This window comes from Staurois parvus, unplaced genomic scaffold (genome assembly GCF_062004578.1).
Source record: "Staurois parvus isolate SC_StPar_1 unplaced genomic scaffold, SC_StPar_1.0 ptg000205l, whole genome shotgun sequence".
NCBI classification, from domain to species: domain Eukaryota; kingdom Metazoa; phylum Chordata; class Amphibia; order Anura; family Ranidae; genus Staurois; species Staurois parvus.
In genome coordinates, this window is record NW_028318001.1 from 3915339 (window position 1) to 3923447 (window position 8109).

General features: G+C 46.9%; 1 protein-coding gene across 1 annotated transcript in view; it reads right to left on the bottom strand.

The window, feature by feature from the left end:
* PCMTD1 (protein-L-isoaspartate (D-aspartate) O-methyltransferase domain containing 1) overlaps window positions 1-4116 on the bottom strand; it is a 57715-nt gene extending 53599 nt beyond the window's left edge. Inside the window, exon 1 of the mRNA XM_089678411.1 lies at window positions 3956-4116. The gene's annotated coding sequence lies outside the window, so the exon portion shown is untranslated. The remainder of the gene's footprint in view (window positions 1-3955) is intronic.
* Between the last annotated feature and the right edge of the window lie 3993 nt (window positions 4117-8109).

Sequence of the window (8109 nt, forward strand, 5' to 3'; positions counted from 1 at the left end):
GGCGGCGTGGGTGTGCAAAATCACATATGTATACGTGATTTTATGCACCTGTGCCGCCCTGTAGCAGCATTTCTGCCATAGGGTGGTGCGAAACTGGTTAAGCAAACTAAATGTAATTCAGTGTTTTCATGAAGCTCCAGAATTGACTGAGGATCTGTTGCTAGTCAAAGTGAGACTAACATTCCTCTGTCACAAAATGCAAGCAAGTAGATTCTTTTTTGCAAAAGAGACATCCAATGAAGACGGGTGATGCTAGTGAGGGATGGGAACCGTTGAAAGAACAGTAAACCACTTGAAGACCAAGCATTTTCTGGCACGTTTTGTATACATGTTTAAATCAGTATTTTTTGCTAGAAAAGTACTTATAACCCCCAAATATTATATAGACATATATTTTTTTTTCTAGCAAATACCCTAGAGAATGAAATGGTGAAGTTTTACGTCACATGCTATTTGCACCGGAATTTTTCAAACCCATTTTTTTATATACACTTTAAAAATTTTTTTTTTTTTTTTAGAAAATATGAAAGAGGATGTTACGGCGAGCAAATAGATGTCTATAAAGTCACACCTTATAATTGCGTATGCTCGTGGAATGGCGACAAACTATGGTACCTAAAAAAATCTCCATAGGCGACACTTTAAAAATGTTTACAGGTTACCTGTGTAGCATTACAGAGGAGGTCTAGCACTAGAATTATTGTTCATGTTCGAACGTTCATGGCGATACCTCACGTGTGCTGTGAACACCGTTTACATATGCGTGCATGACTTAGGTATGTGTTCACTTCTGCATGTAAGGGAAAATGTCACCAACACACTGAGGATCACCAATATGGGTCCAAAAGTTTTAATGAACGATCACATAGTTACAGCAAGGCAATGTTTTGGAGTCTCGCAGGACCCCTTCATTAGGCATGTGAGACTCCGAACCGTTGCCTCACTGTAACTATGTGATCGTTCGTTACAATTTTTGGACCCGTATTGGTGGTCATCGGTGTGCTGGGGACATTCTCCCTTGCTGATTTTGTTCAGTTCCAGCCAACGGTCGCTGCAGAACCCACTTATACACACAGCCATTTTTAACGCGGGAACGTGTGCGTTTGGATTGCACACTTGCACTTCTGCATGTGAGCACAGGGGGATGGCGGTGCTTTAAAAAAATGTTTTTCTTATTTATTTTTTTTACACTGTCTTCATTTATTTATTTTGGATCACTGTTATTCCTATTACAAGGAATGTAAACATCCCTTGTAATAGAAATAAGCATGACCGGTCCTCTTTAAGGAGAGATCTGGGGGTCAAAAATACCCCAAATCTCTCCTTTGCCTTTAAAAGCAAAAGAGCGAAAAAAAAAAAAAGTTTGATCTTTAGCTTTAAAAAAGAAAAAAAATAGTGTACATCCGGACCAGAAGTGACATCACAACATCACTCCGGTCCTCCAAGGCCATAGAGAGGATAGAGTCTCTCATCGCCTCTGTTACCAGCTGGCTGCAATGTGGAATAGTTTCTTGAGCACCGGTTGTAATGGTAAGGGGGGGAGGGGGGGAGGAGACATCCTCTCCCACCACTACTGAAAGCGATCCTGTGGTTAATGAGCCACTGAGATTGCTTTCTAGAGAAAGCTGGCTGAAGAAAAAAAAAAAAAAAAAAAAAAAAAACATACCGGAGTTATGGCTGATATTTCCAGCCATAACCCCGGCAAACCACAACGTTGATATACGGCAAGCAGCCCACACACTATTCCTGTTTTTGTTCAACCTGGAGGTTGAATAAAAAAAAAAAAAAAAAGACTCAATTCCTCCATCCACACACTCAACATAGATGGGGGAATCACTTCTGCTGAGGTATTGTATTCTGACAGCGGGGAGACTTCCCCACCATTAGAATACACTGATCAGAGCTACTTGCTATAGCCGATGCTGCAGATTGTGTACACATTTTCAAATAGGTTGGTTGGAACGCCAATCAACTTCCAACCAACTGTACTATACAACCATCCTGCCCACACATGGATCGAAATTCAGCCGGTCCCTGCTGAACTGTATGAATTTTGTTCCATGTATGGCCAGATTAATTCCTCTTTCAGAGCCGGTTCAAACCAGGAATCACGCAGGAACGTGCTGTGCGTTCGTGCCAGATTCACAAGCAGTGCAGTTTGAGTCCAATCATTTTGAATGGGCTGAATCATACTGCAATGCACCAAAAATAGGGAATGGTCTACTTTAAAAATGCACAGCAACTGCATTGCATGGTCCTTCTGTGCCATGCGAACTGGTGCAGGCAAACACACTGCATTTGGAGTGTCATTGACTTAACATTGACACCTGCAGCACGTTTTAAACATGGTGCGGAAACGTGCATGGAACGCAGGGTTCCCGCATTGCGGTCTGGTGTGAACGGGCACTGAGGGCCAGTGCACACGGTGTGGGAAAGGTGCATTCTGAGCACAGTTACTGCACCACATGTGAAGGCACAGCCCTTGTGAGAGGTCTGCAGGTGTCATTAGTTGTTAATGACACCCCAAACCCATCTGGCAAAGTGCGTTTGCAGCCACCAAACCGCATGGCACCACAGTACCACGGGGTCTGGTATGCTGTGATCTTAAAAAAGCAGCGCCTGTCATACTTTTTGTGCATTTGGCAACCCATTTGAATCAAAATACCAGTGTCAGCACCGGAATGTTTACATTTATCCCATTGTTTACTTTATTAAACATCACTAAATGAGCGATCAGTCAGGTCTGTGCATTACACCGTCTTCTGCCCTGATATGGTGATGGAAAAACACAGACGTGGCAGCTTTTTCTGCGGGGTTATGGTGAACGGGGTGGGCAGAAATCATTCTTTTCTATATGTCGATCTATACAGATTGTCCCAGCTCAGCTGACGGGGGGTAGATGACCCCAAATCCACATAAATGGGCTCTACAGCCCAGAGAACCAGATGTGTGGGGGGAGTATCATGACACCGATCCATTACAGCGGTCCATGGCACCGACTCATGACACCAGTCCAGGGGCATCCCTAGGATTGGTGTCACCTGGTGCGATAACACTTGGTGACACCCCCTCCGACATTCCCTGCAGAATGCATCAGATCTGCAGATTGAGCATAATGGATCGGACTCCGATCCATTATGCTCCCCAATCCACAGATCCGATCTATCCTGCAGGGATCGTCTGCTTTCTTTACAACTTACCTTTTCGTGGAGCGGGTCCGGTGTCACCCCGTATAGGCTGCATGCCGACGATCCCCGCAGGATGGTTCGGATCTGCAGATTGAGCATAATGGATTGGAGTCTGATCCATTATGCTCCCCAACCACAGATCGGATCCATCCTGCGGGGATCTTCGGCTTGCTTTACAACTTACCTTTTCATGAAGCAGGTCCGGAGTCACCCCATGTGGTAGGTGTCACCCGGTGCGGGCCGCACCCCCCGCAACTGCCTCAGGACGCCACTGCACCAGTCCATGGCACCGACTCATGACACCAGTCTATGGCAGGTCATGACCTACGACACGGACCTCAGTTCATGATACTTGTCCATAACACCAGTCCGTGACAACTGTCCGTGGCACCGGCCAGTGGCAGCTGCCCGTGACCCCGGCACGTGACAGCTGCCCGTGACCCCGGCCCGTGACTAGAACAAAGGGTAAAAGTTTAGTGAGTTGTCAGAGGAGAGGCCAGCTGTCAGTGTGCCATCTGGGAGAACACTGACTGCCACATGTACAGGGAGACGCTACACAAGGATGGCTCTGAAGAACTACAAGTCCCAGCAGGCCCCGCCCCTCCGGGCCCCGCAGTACTGGTCTCCATGCCTGCACACAGCGGCTGGGAGTTGCACTGGCTGGGTGAGTGACTGCGCCACAAGCCGGGAGGCGGAGAGATCTCGTCTTTATCTTCTGGAAGTCCACAGTGGCCGGACCCCGAGCGCCCCGCACCCCGACCACTCACCATGAGAAGCGGGGAAGGTGTCGGGGGGGGCGGCACACTCACTCCCTGCTCGCCCAGCGTCTTCTGGGAGCTGCCACGAGCTGTATCTGGCGATGTAGGACGGGGGGAGTGCGGAGCGCACACAGGCCTGTGTACAGCCCGTCTTCTCTCAGCCCGCATCCCCGGCCTCCCTCTAACCGAGCACACATCTCTTCCATCAGCCGCCAGGTGGCGCTGTGCCTCGCACGCTCAATGCCATTGTATGGCAATCTCCTCACAGACCTTCAATAGAACGACCACCATATCATAGACACACAACGATGTCATTGCAAACATGGGTTACACACTTTAAGGGGAGAGGGGGGGAAATACGCCATTTTATTTTTAGTGTATATATTTAAACATCTACATAGTCATGCTGAGGGCAGCCAGGTCATACAGCCTAATTGGTTGCTAAGAAGCTGGCAGTCAGGTCACACAACATCATCGGTTGCTAGGATGCTGGTAGCCAGGTTACACAGCATCATTGGTCGCTAGGACGCTGGCAGGTCACATAACATCATTGGTTGCTAGGACCAGGTCACACAGCCTCATTGGTTGCTAGGACGCTGGCAGCCAGGTCACACAGCCTCATTGGTTGCTAGGACGCTGGTAGCCAGGTCACACAACATTATTGTTTGCTGGGATGCTGGCAGCCAGGTCCTACAGCCTCATTGGTTGCTAGGACACTGGCATTTAGGTTGCTAGGATGCTGGTAGGCAGGTCACACAGCCACATTGCTTGCTAGGATGCTGGCAGCCAGGTCACACAGCCTCATTGGTTGCTAGGAGGATGGCATTCGGGCCCCACAGCCTCATTGGTTGCTAGGACGCTGGCAGCCAGGTCACACAACTTCATTGTTTGCTACAACACTGGCAGCCAGGTCACAGCCTCAGTGGTTGTTAAGGTGCTGGCAGCCAGGACACACAGCATTATTGGTTGCTAGAACACTGGCAGTCAGGCCCCACAGCCTCATTGGTTGCTAGGATGCTGGCAGCCAGGTCACACAACCTCGTTGGTTGCTACGACACTGGCAGTCAGGTCACACGTCAGTGGTTGCTAAGGTGCTGGCAGCCAGGTCATACTGCCTCATTGGTTGCTAAGGTGCTGGCAGCCTGGACACACAGCATTATTGGTTGCTAGAACACTGGCAGTCAGGTCCCACAGCCTCATTGGTTGCTAGGATGCTGGCAACCAGGTCACACAACCTCATTGGTTGCTACTACACTGACAGCCAGGTCACACAACCTTAGTGGTTGCTAAGGTGCTGGCAGCCAGGTCACACAACCTCAGTGGTTGCTAAGGTGCTGGCAGCCAGGTCACACAACCTCAGTGGTTGCTAAGGTGCTGGCAGCCAGGTTATACTGCCTCATTGGTTGCTAAGGTGCTGGCAGCCGGGACACACAGCATTGGTTGCTAGGACACTGGCAGTAAGGTCTCAGCCTCAGTGGTTTCTGGGATGCTGGCAGCCAGGATACACAACCTCATTTGTTGCTACAACACTGGCAGCCGGATCACAGCTTCAGTAGTTGCTAAGGTGCTGGAAGCCTGGTTACACAACCTCACTGGTTGCTGTGACACTGGCAGCCAGGTCACACAGCCTCAGTGGTTGCTAAGGTGCTGGCAGTAAGGACACACAGCATTACTGGTTTCTAGGACACTGGCAGCCAGGTCAAAGTGTTTTTAGTTGTTAGGATGCTGGCAGCCAGGTCGCACAGCCTCATTGGTTGCAAGGATGCTAGCAGCCAGGTCACACAGCTTCATTGGTTGCTACAACACTGGCAGCCAGGTCTCACAACATCATTCGATGTCGAACACTGGTGGCTAGGCCACAAAGTATTTTGCTTGCTATGACACTGGTGTTGGGATGCAAAGTGATGTTGGTTGCTAGGATGTAGGCTCCTGCACCATAGCAACCAATGACACTGTATGGCCTGGGTGAATATACATGTGTCTGGCATGGACACTCCAGCCTCAGTGCTGTGCCATGATATGCAGTTTCTATTACTACCTGATAGTGGGACTGTGATAGTGCGGCAGGCAATCTGACACTGATTGGGAAGTACACTGACTGACACTGACTTCACCATTGATAACACTATACACTGTACTAATGACACTGGCTGGGAAGGAGTTAACATCTCGGGGTAATCAAGGAGTTAAGTGTGTGCCTAACAAGTGTTAATGTGTGTAATGTGCTGATTTTTACTAAATATCTGTTGGTTCTTTCTTCCTGCTTTATAGGAAGAATCAAAGAGATGGTTCCCTCTGTACAGAACCCTGTGTGTTTGTCAACACAGGGCTCTGGGCTGTGATTGGACACAACCAATCAGCAGGTTTCAGCCATGAATCATTGTCTGTTGACAAAATCCCACTGTGTCTAATAACAGTGGGAGTCAGCTGGGCACAACCCCAGAAGACACTTCTGTACAAGTCAGCAAGTGGTTAAATCAGCTGCTGAAAGTTCTAAAATTCTGAAGGGGTTTCACATCCCTTTAAAGTAGACAGCCATGAAATTGTTCTATGGTGAGTGTGAAAATTGTCTGCCCTAAATCTGGTCATACATGTATACAATTTAATTCGAGAATTTTTGTTTCATTTAATTTTGACAGAAGTGACAGGAAAATTCGAAGGGGCAGGAAGGAAAACTTCTTGATCAAACTAATTTTCAGCCAGTGTATGTGGTTATCATTCAGAAATTACATTCATTATGAAATCTAATGTTAAAAGTAAAAGACAATTTTCAAACGACATTTGTCCATTCATCGAATGTGCAAAGAATTTTCATCCGACTTTTCTCATCCGAAAATCTACACGTGTACGGCCAGCTTAAGAGTTTAACGTGATTGTAAAGGCTCAGTTTTTTCTTTTTAACTGCTTACCCGCCGCTATATAGCAGATATAGTGCTACAGGACGGCATGGGTGCGCAAAATCATGTATATATACGTGACTTTGCATTTCCGAGTAGGGAGCACGAGCGAGCCGCACGCATGCCCTACCCACACCGCCATTCGCGGCCACAGATGTCAATCACCAGGTCCCGGCCGGTGATTACCCGCCAGCGTCCGATGATTACCAACAATCACTGATGGGGAGGAAGACTATTTTATTTACAGTCTTCCTCCCTGTCAGCTCAGGCACACTGCTCCTTATCAGTGTGTTAACAGAGAAGCACACACCCCCGCCCCCTAGTAAAACACTCCCTACACACAGTTAACCCTTTGATCACCCCTCACATTAACCCCTTCCTGCCCAGTGCCATTAGTACTGTGTCAGTGCTGTTTTTTTAGCACTGATCACTGTATTGGTGTCACTGGGGATGTCAGTGACACCAAGTTAGTTCCCAGCCAGTGTCAGAATGTCCGCCACAGTCCCGCTAAAAGTCGTTGATCGTCGCCATTACTAGTAGGGAAAAAAAAATCCCAGTATGTATGCCGCCATTTGTAAACGCTATAACTTTCAGGCAAACCAATTAATTTACACGTGTTGGGATTTTGTTTAGCAAAGACATGTCGCAGAATACATTTTGGCCTAAATTTATAACAAAGTTTGATTTTTTTAAATGTTTTTTCTGGACATGTTTAATAGCAAAAGTCCAAAATATTGTTTTTTTCTCAAAATTGTTGGTCCTTTTTTGCTTATAACGCAAAAAATAAAACCCGCACAGGTGATCAAATACCACCAAAAAAAGCTCAATTCATGGGAAAAAAAAGATTTCAATTTCATCTGGTTGCGGCGTTGCATAACCGCGCAATTGTCAGGTAAAGTAATGTAGCGCCGTAACGCAAAAAATGGCCTGGTCAGGAAGGGGGGGAAGTCCTCAGGAGGGCAAGGTGTTAAATAACAAACATGGTATATTTACCATATATAAGTGAAAAAAGAAACATACATAAGCTGATAATGATGCCTAAACACAGTGTATGTGCATAAACAAACCACACAATACTCACACCAATCTGGACTGATTGTCCAATTTACACGTTATCGTGAGTAGTCTAATGATAGGACTACTATAGGTGCTCCAAATTTCTAAAAAAAAATATACACCCCACATAAAATATCAAAACATATGTACATGTAACATATATACAAAATAAACCAACCAACTAAATCAATATGTGAAAAAACACATCAC